Here is a 17894-nt window from a genome sequence, read left to right as displayed (position 1 = left end):
CTTCTTAATATATATTATAAACCAACTTTAAAAGCAAAATTGAAATACTGGAAAATAAGTCAACGGTGTTCTATTTACATCTAATCACCTCTACTCTCTGAAGTATTTCACGTTGTTTAAATACTTAAGCAATTGCTTACAGCGATCCATTCATATACCCACTGCTTATTGTTTTGTCTATTAGGTCTGAGAGGGAAGAGGAAAAGACAAGTCCTTGCCTTGAGAAAACTCCAGAAGACTCTCAGCCTTCTGAAATACTCAGGCCATCCAAAACTCTTCAGTGGCCTTGCTGCCTTTCTTCTTTTCCTTGAGAAGATTTTTTGAGGGCAAGGGCTCTTTCTGTTCTCACATCTGAGTCTGAGTTAATATTCAATAAATACTTCTCATCTGGCAACTGTCACCAACTGTAGTTTTCAAAAGTTTTTAAAACTTTGAAGCAAGTAATAGTTAAATTTTACTGCCATATACTGCTTCATTTCTTATAGATTAAAAAAGAAGAAGAAGAATTTCCAAGCTCAATTGAAGTAGAAACTGCTGGAAATCTTGAGGGAAAGAACTTATGGGTTCTTAATAAGCCACATTATTTTGGGGCCCAAATAGTTGAGACTAAGCAGTCAACATTTGGGGAGAATTTGTGGGTTCTATGATGCAAAACCATGCGGATTATCTGATTACTTGTGATTATAATTTTTTGGCAGAGTGTTAAATTTTTGTAAGGCTTTGTGGAAAACTAAATGGAGTTCTTAATGTTGTTGTTCGCTTGTTTTGGAAAGCAAAATAGAAAAGGGACCTTTATGAGGATAAGAGAACAAAGGATTCGTGGGCTCTAATCCATGACCTGTTACCCACTGAAAGTGAAGATATTCTTTTCCCTATCCTCCCTGGCCAATCATGCATGGAATGCACCCTTCCTTTGTCCTCTGCTCCTACCCCAAGGACCAAGTGAACTGTAATAGCCTGTAATAGCAGGAGGGACCGCGATGTTTCCAAAGATGAGAACAAGTGAAGATCCATCCCTTACACTGGAAAGGAACCCCTAAGAATACCAGGCAGAAGTTTCTAAAAAGAACTCAACATATATATTACTCGACAGATGATTACCAAACTTACCCTAGTCCAGCAACTCTTAAAATGTAGTCCCAATACTTTTATTAACAAGCCAGTCTGATCTTCTCTGTCAGAGCTGTGCCCCCTCAGCTTCACTTCCTCTCAAAGCTGTTGTATAGTAAGAAAATCAGTATGGCTTGCTATAAACCTCAGGCTTGGAATAGTAGAAGAAGCAGCAGAGAGGGTGTGCACCACAGTATCCCTCTTAGGGGGGCATGGAGAAGAGGACTATACAGGGAAAGTCCCATGTAATTCTAGATTTTGTCATGAATTGCATGATTCATTAAAATAAGTATTTTTAGGATATTATTACCCTATTGCTTTCAATGTATAACAGAGAAAATCAAGGAGCTTCAGTATTCTGGAAGAAAGTCAAATAAATCTCATTTGTTGAGAGGATAGTTAAAGGTTGTGATTACTGGCAAAGTCATACAATTAATAGAAAAACACAGCCACAAAACAGTTCTGTGCTCTAAATATGAGATGTGGGGTCCCAGAGTGTATCACAGAACTCAGTGCACCACAGTTAGCTTCTCTTGTCAGCTTCCTTTGTCCTCCACAAAGTATTAGTACACTGTGAATAATGTAACAAATGCAAGGTTTACTGCAGACTATCAAGGTAATGCAATTGATTTGATTTCTTATTATACTAATTTAAAGGTACTGCTTCTCTTCCTGTAGTAGACCGACTCTAAACAACAATAACCTTTAATATAGGGTGACCAAGAAACTAACTATAAATGCTATGCCGAGTTTAAAGTCATTATCATTGAGCTACTATTCATTTCAACCTATAAATATTTGTACACACTTTAATTCATTTAGACAAGGAAAAAGACATAGCCAATAAAATAATTTCCATCGTTAAAGCCTTACAGTATGAACACATGAAAAGAAACTGGTTTTGGCACTATTTGTAAGAAAGTAGCAGAAGCATTCCATTCTGTACCTTAATGTGATAGTAGCAAGACCTAGGGCATAAATTCATTTTCAGATAATAATCTTCTCCAAGCTTCAAATTTATTACTCATATATATTAGAACATACAGGTCTATGTTAAGTTCGATGCTTTCTGGAATTCATTGCTTGATCTTATTCTGACCATCACTCTCTACTTCACCTTTTGCCAAATTTTGCACATATATAGATATAATACATATATATATTCCTTTTCACTCATGTGTATTACTTTCTTACCCTTCTAAACTAGCTTCCATGCTGCTCTAGAAAAAGCAGTTCATTTAACATCTCTAACTTCCTAACTAACTAGGCCAACAAACAGGTCAGTTCATAGTCTAGCCCAGCATGTACACTTGTCTGCAGATTTTGGCTCTACAGATTGCTTTGTTTTATATCTTTCAGGTTGGGCCTCCACAGCATCCTACAACACAGATCTCCTCCATGGGTTCTCCTCCTATGCCTCTGACTTTTTCTGTCGCATGTGCTGGCTCCTTCCTCTTCTATCCTCCCAATTTAGGACTCTGACAGTTCTCTCCTTGGGCTTCCTTTCTCAAGACACTTTGGGTAGCCATCTGGCATTACAGACTGAGCTACCCCTGCAATACCATGACACCCACATCCCCAAACCCAGTGTCAACCTTCTATTCCAGATTTTAATTAGTTGCCTGATAATTCTGCTACATGACCCACCTGCACCTTAAAACCTCAAACTGTCCAGGGAACATCTTTGTCCTCTCCATAAATTCAGCTACCCTCAGTCATTTTGTCTGTTCTACTGCCATAGCTCTCTAACTCCCTGCGTACATCCACTTTTCATTAATATGCTCCCTCCATCCCATTATAGTAAAGGTCCCTGGCATAGTGCTGTCCATCCTTCTGCACAATTATCTTTTCATGTTAAAAGTTTGTCTTCCAATGTTGTTGTAGGGGATCTTCCTGATCAAGCAGCTCCCGACTCTCTGCCCCCACATCACAGCTTTTTCCCACAGCCAAAAATGTTGCACATGTGGTTAGCATAGGCAACACAAGTGGTGTGTAAAACTGTAACAGTTTTTCTCTGGAAAGAAATTTAATTTCTAGTTAAATGACTGTTCCTCCAGGAAGTCAGAGGCGAGGACTCTTCCATACTCATCTGCACTCAATCCTGAGGCCACGAAACACTGGGCAGAGTACCTCAGGGGCCACCTCCCCAGTAACCCATGCTGTCGCTTCTCCCTCTTTCACTGTTTGCGACATCAACTCACCCTCTTCTCAGTGACTGCATTCAGAAGAGAGAGGGAAAGGTCTTCAGCGAATGTAACTCACTCACAATCCTCCTCCTCCAGTTAGGACAACTGCTAACTGTACCGTACACTTTGTACTGATACTTTGGGAGAAACTGACCACTGAACTGGTTTTGCTGTGGTTTTAAAATTTTTGTTCATTTGCATTCAATGCTGGTTTTAATGTCTTAGTCTTTCTAAAAGGTGCTATGACATTAGTTACCATATACCTCAGGTACACCAAAAAGGTTTACCATATATCTTTATACCTCTAAAACTCTTTATGAACTGAACCACTGGAGGTAAATATAGAGTCTACATATGTGCTTGTTTGGCTATCTAAATATTTTAAATAAATTTGGAAAATCTAATGGAAAGTTTTCACATAAAATTAGCATTTTTTATATCTCTAAAATATATGAAACCTGCCAACATCAGGAAATCGTACAGAACGAAGACAGTAAGGATGGACAGAGAGTGAGAGGCAATGGGCAAGGGCAGCTAACATCAGCTAAGCACTTTGCATGTGATGGACAACTTGGCTCTCTCTCTCTCCCTCTCTCTCTCTCTCTCTCTCTCTCACACACACACACACACACACACACACATGCTGACACACTGTTTCGCACTTCCCATGAAGGAGGGAAGATCTTATTCTTCCTACTTTAAGATGCTAGCAAGTGACAGAATCAAAAAGGAACCTGCCTCTCTCCAGGCAGCTATGTTACTAAAATGCAAATTACTAGGAAATAACTCAGTCCCACTGGCTGTACATCTCAGTGGTACTTTTATGAAAAAGAATGTGCAGAAGCCAAAGAACAAACCAAAGTTCACTGAATGGAAGCTGCTGCTAGCCCTTGCTACTTTGAGCAAGTACTCTCTTGCCAGAATACTCTGGCTTCCTAGGTAGTAAAATGAAGTAGCTGTAAGTCAAAATGTGACAGATTTATCCTACAGCCATAAATCTTTGTATTCTTTGGAGCACTTCTGGTCACTATTATCATAGATGCTTCCTTTCCAAGGACTGCATGAATCTCTTGATAGAAATAATATAAATAACATATTTTACTTCCAATAGCTCTGGTCCTTTTCAAAATGAGAGCCTATGTGCCAAGAAAATGTACAAAAAAATATCAGAGGAACTCTTCCTACTGTCTATAAACGTATTAAGCTGTGATTTTCTTTCTAACTCAAATCTGCCTGACAAAGTATATTCACTGTTACACAGATAAAAACATTGTCTCTCTCCAGGAGTTTGCACCTTTCCGACACTTGTAAGCTGATGTCTTACTCTTCTCTCCTTTTGGGCATAATTAGTTTCTTTAATCACAGCTAATAAATCAATCCTTTCATTTTCTCCATAGTTTTTCTTGCTCTTCTCCAAACTCCACCCAATTGCTTTATATATTTTTAGTAATGTGTAAGCCAAAACTAAATGTGATATTCCACATACAATCTTTCTCTTCACAGACACATGTGGTATCACCAAAGCTGCTGGCTCCTTGTAAGACACCTTTTAAAAAGCAAAGGGCAAAATCAAAGAAAACAAAAGAAACAATGGGAAAAAGATAGCAATGGTTCCTATAACTGTTTTAACATCAGGGTATATTTATAGATATTTTCCTTTCAATTTTAGTAGGCTTCATTTGCTGTTACTCATATCATTTATAATATTATCCATAATATTGTGTTATTATTACTTGTGAAATTCAAGTTATTTTAAGAGCACTTTTTAAAGTTTTCCTGTTTTGCATGTAAAGCCCTCCATTTACTTCTCTAGTCCTCTCTGCTAGCACTGGACTAATTCTCTAAATAATTTACATTTGCCTGTGCGATTGCATCACCAAGCACCCAGTCCAGGCCGGTGGGCACAGGAAACCACTATCTCTAGTCACTTTGCTGCTTCACAGACCCCTGATGCCACCATTTTCTGAAGGAACAAGAGTCTTATCCTTGGCCTGGCTGCCCCGTCTGACAGATCTGTGTTTTCAAGACCTGGTCTGAGCTTCTCTGGTCTTCACTGGCCACTCTGGGGTCAGCCTCAGCCTTCCTCTATTACTCTCTTATGGTGGTAAAGGGCCATACCCTGCTGGTTATTTTCAAAATATGCTTTTCATTAATTCAAAGTTTGTTTGGACTTAAAACTTTGATCTTTGTGCTACAGAAAATTCAACTTCAGCTTAGGAACTTTCTTGAAGCTCTCACATTGGAATTCAAGAAACAAAAGTCTTATTTCAATCGTAACCTTGATGTGCTTTATCTGAGGAAGAATACAAGACTGGCTGAGATGCAGGGCTCTGGGACAAAGCCGCCTGCCCAGCTGCACCACCCTGGGTAATGAGATACTTCTGTAGTTCGGACCTGGAATGTCCCCGAAGGCTGGAGCCTTGGCAGCAGCCAGTAGTGCTGTTTGGGGGCAGCGGAGCCTTCAGGAGCTGGGCGGCAGGTGACTGGGGAGGGTGCTTTGGAGGGGACATGGGGATCCCTGCCCTTGGTTGCTTCCTGGCATCCACGAGGTAAGCACCTTGGCTCCCGCAGTAGCCCCCACCACAATTTATCACCTCACCGCAGGCCCCAAGGGCAGGGCCCCGAGACCAGGGACCTCCGGAACCAAGAGGCAAAATAAACCTTTCTTCCAAGGCTTTATCTCACATATTTTGCCACAGCAAGGCAAATCTGACTAATGCATACTTAAGTGCTTTGGTTTCCATATCTGTAAGATGAAAATATTAGTAATAGTCTCTTTCCTATAGGGCTGCAAGACTCAATGAATATGGAACTTAGAATGATTTTAGAAAAGGAACTATACTTGCAAAACATTTTATTGTATTGAAGATTTGTAAAGTCCAAGTAGATTATATTTTTAAAATAATATTTTCAGGATTCAGGAAAACTATTTGGAGGCCAAAAGTACAACTATTTGGAGGCCTAAAGTACAACTATTTTTAATTAAAAATATTTTCTAGCTAATTGGCCATGGAAAGGCAAGCAGAAACACAGAAATGACACCCAGGATTTGGATGCAGATTTATTTACATTAACAGGCACTGATCAGGATCATTCCCAGAATATCAGGCCCCAATCTCTGGTGGTCTAGGGCTTATATGTGATACGCAAGCAGGAAGTACAGAGGCAGAATGGCTTGGCAACTGGGGATTGGTTTATGCGATGTACATCATAGTGACCAGCTATGCAGTGACCTGCCATTCTAGGAGACAGAAGCAACCAGAGCTGGAATAGAAACTATCACCTAGGCAACTAAGAAACTGAAGTATACTGGCTTGGTGGGGGGGCATTTTCTGTTATGGTCACATAGATGATCATTAAGTTTATGGATTTCTCTGACATTAGACATTATATTTCTCATTTGATAATATTACATATTATTTCTATTATTATTAAAATAAATTCAGTCCACTGGAAAATATACAAAGATGTATTGAAGAAAAATAAGCACTTAAATTTGAGTGATTTATGTTTTAGCAGAGAGATTTTTCTAAATTTAAATGGTGGAGAGGTATTAACATTTACTGAGTAAATTAGGAATTATATAATCAATAATTTACAAGTTATTGAATGATGACAAAAATTTCCTTGGTTGGCAATAGAGGAAATCGAGAGACTTAAAAATATGATCTATTAAATGATAATTAAAGATGGAAATTCATTGCTTATAAGACTTTGTACTTCTCAATCATAGTATTTGTGACAATTATAGTTAAATAGTGGTATTTCCCATTAAACATTTGTTTTTCTGTCTAGACTGAGCTCAAGAAGGAAATTATTTATCAGCCCTGTATATTGTATATTATAATGATAATGTTAACTTTTATTGAGTGCTTATTTTTTGTTAGGCACTGAGTTGTGTACTATAGACATTACAATTAAGTTTGCTTAATTATATTTGCTGAGTTAATAAGTATGTAAAGTTATAATGAATTGAAAGACCCTATGTTTATACAGAAAAATACAAAAGACACTTTTTGCCAAACAGAATGGGGCAAAGTGAGAAAGGCTCATAATAGTCAGCTACTCCATGTAAATGATGGAACCAGAGTTCAAAGAAGTATAAGAACATGGTTACAGCAACAGAGGAATGTGAAGATTGTGGATTTTGTGTAATGAGTCTTATGCTACTGAGTATGGAAAATCTGGTGGGAAATGTGAATTTATCACTATGGAAACTCCAAATTTCTCGTATGGATTTATGCTTCAACACTCATCCACTCAACGAACAAACATTCACTGGGTATCTGTCTTTCTCCATTACACTTTGTGAGGTGCCAGAGATACCAAGACAAAGAAGGAATGCGTACTAGAGATATGCATGCAAACAAGAGTATCACTAGGATGTGGCTGGTGTCAAAAGGAATAGTGGAGGCCAAAGAAGGAAGTGATTTCCTCCCACAGATATTAATAAATTCAACTGCTTTAGTGGAACCACCTATACTGTGCAAAATAATTTCCAAACACAATGACTTTAATGTAAAATAATTGAATCTACCTTAGGTATTAATTTAAAAAATCAGTTTACAAGTACCTGGGAAAAAACTACATTTCAACACTATTATTCTAAATGTGGGGTGGAGGGGCATCACCACAGCTGCTACTCTTTCTGTCTAGATACATTTCCATAGATTGATGAGCTCATTCATTCATGCATTTGTTCAACAAATATTTACTGAATATTTACCATGTGCTGGACAATCTCTTAGATAGTAGGATACAAAAGTGAGGAATTTAAAAATTTAACACTAGTTTATGTGATAAAATTTAGAAGTTCTTTTGGGTGAGGATGACTAATTTTAAAATAATAAAATATTCTTAGTAACTTCTTAACAATTGCAAAATAAAGCCAGATGCGGTGGTGGTGGATGCCTGTAATCCCAGTTTCTTTAAAGGCTGAGGCAGGGTGATCACAAGTTTGAGGCAACCAGAGCAATTTAGACCTTGTCTCAAAAGATAATTTTTTTAAAGGCTAGAGAGGAATGTAGCTCTTCTTTCTTTCTTTCTTTCTTTCTTTCTTTCTTTCTTTCTTTCTTTTTCTTCTCTCTTTCTTTCTTACTTTCTGTCTTTTTTTCTTTCTTTTTTGGCACAAAAAGATTTGCATAAAAATCATTTTAAGTTTTTTAAAGTGAAAGATCAAGTAGGTAAAGCTGTCGGCTAATAACTGCTTTCAGAGCAGGTTTCTCAGCAGGTTACAATTCCAACCAGGAAGAACTACTCCTGTTATTGAGTTTAAAAACTCTTGAAGGTGAACCCAAACTAATGGGTTCTAGTAAGTTCTTTCATACCTTTCAATCCAAACAAAACACAGAACAATCCACACATTTAGATAGTGCTTCTATAACCTTTCTCATGTTTCTCAAACTGACTCCATGCTATGGTCTCTTTCAGTGGTCTTATGATCTTGAACATGACTCCTCACCTTGTTAGAATGTGATGCTTATAAATTAACCAAAACACCCTGAAAGTGGAGGGTGAAAGAGTCAGTCCTGCTAGCATTCAAAGAACTCCTTCATTCCATGAAGAAGTGAATCGTGTTGACAGCCCCTTATTGTTTGGGTTCTTCCTCTTTCCTACAAGGGCAGAGGAGGCTTTCCTGTGCGTGTTTGTGCTTTTGCCATCATCTTGGCTACACTCTGATTTCATGACCTCTGAGTTAATCCTTCTTTTCTTCCTATTAACAAGTGTAAGCAGGCCGACTTCAAACGAACTATAATAGGTCACCAGGTTTAACGGGCACAGAGATAATCATCTAAATTACATTTTTAGGCCTGATGGAGCAGACAGACTTAGACCATACTTCACCAGCATTTGCTGTTAATCAGCAAGGCTGCTGGGTCTCCCGATGTGGCTGCCTCTGCCTTCCTTCCCAAGGGGCTGGGTCACACTGACTGATTAGCAAAGGCAGCTGCATTAACTTTCTTCTCCCACAAAGTGTGTCTGGTCTCGAAAGGACATGAAAGTTAAACGTGGCCACAGCTCAAACACCAGACGCACTCTTTTCATCTCTGGGGAATTATCGGCCCTCTACTTGGAGATCATGATCCTCAGCACAACAGTTGTTGCTGATTTTCATGATCTATTAACACGTAGGAATTTTTACATTAAAGAACTTTCTCCTGAATTGATTTCTTGTAGCATCTAGGAAAATGCCATTGCCAACTGTACATTTTTTATTGCTCCAGGAGTCTTAACTTTAAAAAGAATAAAAAGACGGAATTACTCTAAAGATAAAAGACAGCAAAATAACTTTACCTCTTAAAATTCAAAGATAAACACTCTTTTGAAATGGCAGAGGAAATGCCATTCTGAATTGATTTTAGAATGCAGGCTCATACAATTTGATTATACATTTTGATTTAATACCCATGAAAACAGCAGCTTTTCCCCTGCATACAGGGGTATGTCAGGATTACATGCTAAACCAAAACTCTGAAAAAAGAATGACCTGAAATCATTCAAAATTAATCAGTATGCCTACTATATAAATTAATATGGTCCATCTCTCATCTGTATAACACTTCATGACTGACAAAAGTCTTTCATATTTATTATCAATTTATTGTTAATAACAACACACCATAATAGATGAGGCCAAGTATTATCTCTATTTTGCACACCATAGCAATTTTCTAGGAAGCTGCATGCTCAGTGTCACTGAGATAACAAGCAATAGAACCAGCATACAAATCCAGGTCTTTGAGTGCCATGCCTAACCCCTATACATAATTGAATAACATTTTAGAAAATATGATCTGGTGGAATGTACTAGTGGCTTTGTTTTTTCTGTTTAAGCTTTGCTCCAGGGGCTGGGGATTTAGCTCAGCGGCAAAAGCGCCTGCTTGGCAAGCGCAAGGTCATGAGTTCGGTTCCTGGTACCGGAGAAAAACCAAAAAAAAAAAAAAAAAGCTTTGCTCCAAGAGGCCCTAATGGCAGAGCTTGTAGGTAAACTGTATTTACTCAAATTAGCATTCTAAAGTGGACAGAATCAGATATACTGAACTGATTCAATAAGAAAGAGGTTGATTTGTCAATATAGCAACATACATTGTAATGTTCCTAAAGCCTTGGATGGCTCTCAATAGCACTAAGCTTATAAAAGCCACAGACATATGAAATCATATGTGGGTTTGATGCAGAAGAAACTAGAAATCTAACAAATGAAACATGAATGATTTAAATGAAAGCCAGAATTGAAAGAAATCCTTGATCTTCATAAATTCTAATCCTACAACATTTGGACACATTTTCTGAATTATCAAAAATTTACCTTCCCCTTTATATACACCAAAAAAGAAGAAAAAGGAACAAAATAATTTTGAAACTTTATACCGCATGTAGTCACGGTTAATCACTCAGAGGACTGACTTAGTGATTGTGAACTCCGTGGTGCGATCTCCAAACACGAGTCGGAAAGCAAGAGAAGGAAAATGAAGCACAGAGGGTTTTAATTCTAAAGACAGAATTTCAAATAACATGCAGGTTGGTCCAATGATTACTGAAAATTTCATTGCACTTTCACGACTAAATACTAGGATGAATGGGATTAAGATTATATAAAGATATTCATGCATAATTATGCTCTCTAACATGAAATCTGGTCCGCTAATGAACAAAGTCTTTCTTTTCATTTGTGGTCAATGTTAGAGTTTTTATTTTCAAAATTTGACAAGAAAAATGTACTTTTGCTTTTATAAAATCATACATAAACAAAAACCGAAAAAAAAAGAAAAATACATTTTTGATATGCAAGTGATTAAATTTGCAACCAACATACATGACTTTGTTTGGCAGGTCTTTTACCTGATATTTAGTAAACCTTTCCTTTTCATTTTCTTTCCTTTTTTGTTTTCATAGATTCAAATTATGTTTAACAAAGGCAAGTAAAACTGAGAAATAGTAATTTATATTATACAAATAATCACTGAACTACTCAATTTGTTGTGACATTACATAAATAAGCCATGATTGCCTTCCACAATTTTAGGAAATTCAAGAAAAAAACTTTGAAAATATGGTTGTTATCTATAATCACTTATAGGAAAAACTAGACAACGTTGAGAAAATGAACAAAAACACACTTGTATCATAAAATATACAAAAGTGGTTGATCTAGAACTGGAGGTCAAGTTATGGGAAGCACCACAGAAAGGTTGAATTACTCAACTTTCCATCTGCAACAAATACTTGAGGTAATTTATAAAGAAGAAATGCTTATTTTGGCTCAGTTTTGGAGGTTTCAGCCCATGGTCAGTTGGTCCGATTGCTTTGGTAGAGCAGAAGCAATAGGTAGTAACTCCTGCCTGGAATATAGAGCCTTGCAAATCTGTTTACACCTGGTTAAGGAGCAAAAGAAGAAGAGAAGGCCAAGGTGACACAGAGTCCCTTCAAAGCCACACTCCCATGATCTAAACCTCCCACGAGCTAAGACCTCCCACTAGGCCACCTCTTAAAGTTTCTACCATCTCCCAACAGCAGGAAGCAGAGAACTGAGCCTTCAACATGTCAAACTTTGTGGGACACTTCAGATCCAGATTATAGCAGAGATGTTTACTTTATACCCTGAGAAAAATATCTCCTTGGTGACATTATCTGAAAGCTCATCTCTTTATGTGCAAATATGGGCTTTTCTGAGAGATAAAGAAATGGCCTGCCTTATTATCTAAATAAATGGAATACCAAACTATACTGAGAGGAATGTACCTGAGCTGCATAATCCTACAAGCAGGTGCTTTTTATATGAAAAAGTAAAGGTGTGAGCTTAGGTTTAGCAGACACCAGTGGGTCTCAAAATGCAATTCCTAGACCAGAGGCAGGCTATCAGCATCACTTGGAAACTCACTAGACTTGTGAATTCTTGGGCCCATCCAACTGAGCCAAAACCTAAGGCTAGGAGTAGCAATCTGTTTTAACAAGATTCCAAGAGATCTGAAAGTATATTCTAGTTTGACAATCACTAGCTTAAAGAAAGGCACTCGCAATAAGGAACAAAAGAAAGTAAAGGTGGCCCACTACAGCAAGGGAGCCTAGTCAAATGGCCCTGTGTCTGCAGGGGAAGGTATTCATAAACACTTACCGTGCCCAAAAGCAGTCAGAAATGATTAAAGAAATTAGGACCCAGGTGGAACTTAAGAAGTGGACAACAGAAGGGAACCATACTAGAGAGGAGTTAGGTGGCAAATTGTGGGTATAATCTTGAAATCCACTGTGACACACAGTCCCTTTAAACCTTGTGTCAAGTATCCAGCAGTGGGGCAGGCCCTAGGGCATCTGGAAAAGGACACCTACAGGATCGTTTCAGGCCCCTCCAACCAGACCTGTGGTGTCCTGAGGTTTTGCTCCTTGACACTTATAAACACACAGCGAAAAAAGGAAAACAGCATCTATAAATAAATTGAGATGAAGGGCATACTTCTAGATTTTCATTGGTTGCAAATATTTAGATTAGTGAAATTTAAAAAGTCATTTTGTCTGCTCAGCCCTGTAATTCCTGGGCTCCTTAATATTGCCACTAAGTGGTCAATTAGTCTATGTTGTGGATGCTTTAAAGGAAAACTTGGTGCCTTTCGAGGTGACAGGAATGAGAATGGACTTTCTTATATTGAACTGGCAGCTGGCTTGTGAAATTTAACAAAACACTAGGATTGGAGGCATTTGCTTTTCTAAAACAATCACCCATTGTTTAGTACCTTCTTATTGGGGTGCATTCTCTACCATAAGAGCCAGATTATTTTGCTCTGGTAATTAGCAAAAGGGCATTTGATGTACAGTGCATGTGGCCAACCGTGTGTCCAATACCTTAAATTTGAAGAATTTGGAGCAAATGACACAAATAAGAAAAGACAGTGTAGGGTTCACCCATGGCCGTCACCTTCAGCAGCAGTGGCAGAAGTGTCAGACTGAAGGGTCTGGAACAAGAATGCGTGACCTGGCATGATATGGTGCTCTTCCAATTTCCTTTGATTCCTACTTCCTGGCTCATTGTTCTTCTAATAGCTCAATTCTGTGAGCTCCCAGATATGTTTTGAATAAGTTTATTTTTGGCTTAGGTTAGTCAAAATTGATTTCTATATACTTCACTGGAGAATTTTGTCCAGTAAAGTAGACGTAATGGAAGACTGTTGGAAGTAAGAGTGGAGTTCAAGTAATACATCTGGAAGTAGAGATGTCCAATGTATTTAAATTCGGTCATTCAAGCACAAGTGATTCATGTATCACTGGAGAAATGAATGGAGTTCATGAAGAGAATTGAGACTGCAGGTAAATATTTCATTAATAATTTTTAGATATAAAATCCTGAGACTAGAAAAGATTAATCCTATATTAAATCAATCATCTGTATCCCATTACCATTTTATTCATAATTTATTCTTGTTCATACCTAGCCATGAGGTTTGTAAAGGATTTACTTCTTACCAGTTCTAGGGTTGGACATTAGCTCAACTCAAACAATAGTAAACAGTTGGACACAAAATCCAATAAGGGACAATGAAATTTTCTCCGATTTTGCAAAAATCAAATCAGGACCGTGCTGTGAGGTCATGAAGTCCAGTAGAGCTATAGCCAGGTGTGAATATGTGAGAAGACCCATATCTACCCCAAAACTCCCACACAGAGTCTGAGGAAATAATAATTAGAATCCATAGCTGTGAGCTAGAGAGGAAAGAAATGACATCAGATAAGCAATGAATCAGACTTCACCTGGAGTTACAAATCTGTCTGAATTTTGTTCAGGTGTATCAGCTGGAATTCAATTATACCTGTTGAGGTGTTTAACACTAGCAATACAAATTGCCTTAATCATTACAATTCTGAACACCCATCCTTTTTCCCCCACATACATACAGATTAAGTGTATCATTAACAACATGAATAAACTGTACAATATTATAAAACACTAATGGCCTCTGAGTTTAATCTGATCATATAATTTTATTTCTTTGTTTATTTTGCAGAGGTCTCCCTTTTAAAAAGCATTTGTCAATATATAATGTTTGGGAGATTTTTAATTACAACCCACATCTTTAGTTTCTTTTCAAGAATCAGTAAATCTAACAAGACTATGCCAGCATTCCAAAATGGCAGCCAAGACCTTGAGCACAGTAGTGTTCACTCTGAACAAGACATGTGCTTTCCTCTGGGCCATGCCCTTCCCAGTCCCTTTTGCCTCACATGGCCTATCTGTCTCTTATGTTACCCCCCTCTGAAAGGATCTGTGTTTGCATCATTTTATAGTTGTTAAGGCCTGTTACAGATCAAACTGTAAAGAAATCGCCAGTCTTGTAAGAAGAATTACATACTTGGAACCTTAATCATATTCTGTATGTTGGGCTGCGGGAATTATTGGAGTGGGGTAGAACATGACGGGACTGTGAAAATATCCAAATCTTCATTGACAAACATTTTGCTTCATGGCTGAGTGGGCTTCCTCATGTGTCAGCTGGAACAAAAATTCCATGGTTGCTTAAGTGCAGCCAGTTGTATAAGTACTAATATCATAAGCTTCAAATCTAGACAGACCTGGGTTTAAACCCCAGGTCTGCCCCTTATCTGCTATGATAATAGTGCCCATCCCATGTGGTTATCGTGTACATTAAAATGATAAGATGTGGCAAGGCCTCCCTGTGGCACAGGGGCATTTATTGTGATAGACTGCTCCATTGTGTGATTTTATTCCAATCATGGATACTAATTTTTTGAGGAGTCTCAACTTGTAAGGTAAGTAAATTAGATATGAAATAATTTTATTTTGTCCAGTAACTGCTACTGTAATGTTCCCTTGACAAACCTGCTGACTTTGTAAATAGACTTGGCTTCCCTAATGATATCAAAGTCCTGTATCATCACATACTTCAGTTATTGCCAGATATTTAAAAAGGTCATTTCTGCAGAACCCAGAGCTTTTCCTCCTACAGCTCATGGTGGATAGAGAAGTATGTTAGTGGAATTCTGAAAGAGACCTTTCTGGTCTCTGGTGTACACACATCTTTCTCTAGTTACTCAAGCAATCAATAATCAAGGTGGTGCTGTGAAAGGATTTGACAGACGTAGTGAAGATCCTAAGTTTGTTGACATTAAAGTGGGGGAAACTAAGTCTGCATCCAGAGGTCAGAGATGGAGAAGACAGAGATTTATCCTGAGAGAAATTCAAGGTGCAAGTTGCCAGTTTAAGAAATGGTGGAGGGGATCATGTGTCAAGGATACAGGTAGCCTGTGGGTGCTGAGAAAACACTTTGATTGACAGCAAGGAAACAGGGACTTCATCCTATAATTGCAGGGAACTGAATTCAATCAACAAATGCATCAGCTCAGGAATGGATTCTTCCCTGGTACTGCAAGACAAGAATTCAGTCTGGTCAGCACCTTGAGTTCAGCTTTTGAGCCAGAAGAAGGAAAACTCCCTGTTCCTGGATTTTAGAGCTGCCATATCATGAACTAGTTATTTTTTTAAGGTGTTAAATCTGTGGTTATTCATTACATGGCCATAGAAAACTGATACTGGAGTTTGAAGGTAATAGAAGGGGTGTGTGTCATGTCTTTCCTAGATTACTTCTCTTGATTTGGAGCAGAAAGGAGAGGGGAAGACAAATCCCACTTTTGAAGGTTGTGTAGCTCACTGTCCATAATTTATGTGAATGGGGACCACCTCCAATAAGCTGATGATGAGGCAGGCACCTACGGTGCTGAGTCTCAGTGAGCTCTTCAGCTGATCCTGACTTGAGCCTTGGGTACCTCCAGGTTCCATGTTGGATCCCTGCTAAGCTTTTCTAGAGATCCCAGTTTCCCATGCCCTCTACAACTTCAACTCTGGGGTCTGTGGCATAGGACAGAAATATCTTTAGTTGCTGGAAATTCAAGGGCTGATTCTTGCACCATCTTAGCCCGGTGAACCTCAGGAGTGGCAGTTTCTCAGCAAGCTCTTTCCTCCTCTCTGGTAGTTCAAGGCCATTATTCAACTAGGTAGATGTCCAACTGGGTAAAAAAAAGCAACTTCCTCTCCCTCAAAGCTATATCTGAGCTTCACAGGTGCTTACATCAAGAGGTGAAATCTTGGGCCCATCACACTTTCTTCAGGGAAGTGAGCGTGGGGAAGGAAATAGTCTCTCCCCTCTCAGATTCTCACATCTCTCTGGATGCTGCATGTGCACAAATCTGAGGTGCAGAAGGCCTTTTTTCTACTGAAATGTGGAGAAACTACATTATTTGGTACCTTCCAAGTCAGAAGTAATGTCAACACTATTCTGCTATGAAACATTTTGAAAGGATATCTTATTCCTATGAAAAGCATAATAACAAAAAATGAACATGTATTTAATTTCATACTAGGTTTGCCCAGTATCATTTAATTGTAATGTACTAAATGAGAACATTCTAGGCATTATGCTAAATAAGAGTGATCAAAAATCTAGGTTTTGTCCCTAGAGACACTGAGGGTGTCTGTGCCTGTATGTGCCTGTGTGTGCACAAAATGCATGCATAAGGGATAGAGAATGAGACAGACACAGACAGGAACAGAGAGAGAGAGAGTAAGCAGCAGGAACAGGGCTGGCTGAGACATCTACAATTGGATGAGTTTGTGAATGTGTTTTAATAAAAATAAAAGGTAGTTTAAGTATTTTAAGATTTAGAATACACATCCTCTTAAACCCCTTCCTTAGCACAATGAATCTACATACTTCTGTCCTATCTTTTTAAAAAGTATAGGTAGATAGATAGATAGATAGAGGCAAAAACTTTATTAAGTCAGAGGCCTTTGTTGATCTCCACCAAACCAGGCTCTTAGTGAAAACCAACCAATAATTCTTCACTTGAGGATCCTCGAGCAGTTTTGGAAAATCTGAGGTTTCCAAATTTGAAGGGTAAATTGCATGAATTTCTTTTTCTCTCTTTGAATGTGAAATTTAAAATTTATACCATTTTAGTTATATGGATAAAATGTGAAATTTTTACTTTGTGGGTCTGCAAAAGTAACTTTTGAAGTCAGATGTATTTATCAACATACTCATTAGAGGCATTTTTTTCCCTAAAGTTTTGGAGAAAGTTTGTAAACCAACCCTAGTATGGTTTAGATATTCATAATTGTTTACACATGTTTCAGTAACAAAATATATTTGGGGGGTGGTATTTTACTTTTAGGATTTGGGACAGCTGGAAATTATTATCATTATGGTTAAAAATGCTCTAACTGGATAATGGTGTTAAAAAGACTATAACATTCTGAAATCCTTCCTCCAAACATGGAACACATATCATTTTATCAAACTGAATTATTGAAATTTGAATTGGCTGATGTCTAGCCAGTTATACAGGAGGTGTCTAAAGAACTAGGTGCTTAGAAGATGTACCAAATAAAAATGACTGAATTGTTATTATTAGTATGATTATTATTATACAGAGAAATCTTAGCATTCCTTTTAAGGGCTAACTAGTTAATATTTCATGCACTGCGGTGACAGATTCTAATTAAATCTTTTAAGAAATAGGACATCTTTTCTAATCATGATACAATGTATCAAATACCTTAGAGAAATGTAAAAGTTCTTTTCATATTTTCTTCTC

At 37.9% G+C, this 17894-nt stretch overlaps 1 protein-coding gene across 3 annotated transcripts in view; it reads right to left on the bottom strand.

Moving 5' to 3' along the window:
- The window catches only part of Cped1 (cadherin-like and PC-esterase domain containing 1), a 257384-nt gene that overhangs the window by 80020 nt on the left and 159470 nt on the right, over positions 1 to 17894 (bottom strand). The gene's annotated exons all lie outside the window — the stretch shown is intronic.

Source organism: Chinchilla lanigera, unplaced genomic scaffold (assembly GCF_000276665.1).
Source record: "Chinchilla lanigera isolate Chin_1 unplaced genomic scaffold, ChiLan1.0 scaffold00078, whole genome shotgun sequence".
Lineage (NCBI taxonomy): Eukaryota > Metazoa > Chordata > Mammalia > Rodentia > Chinchillidae > Chinchilla > Chinchilla lanigera.
Note: the sequence above shows the minus strand (reverse complement) of the source record. Positions and strands in the feature narration are given on the sequence as shown.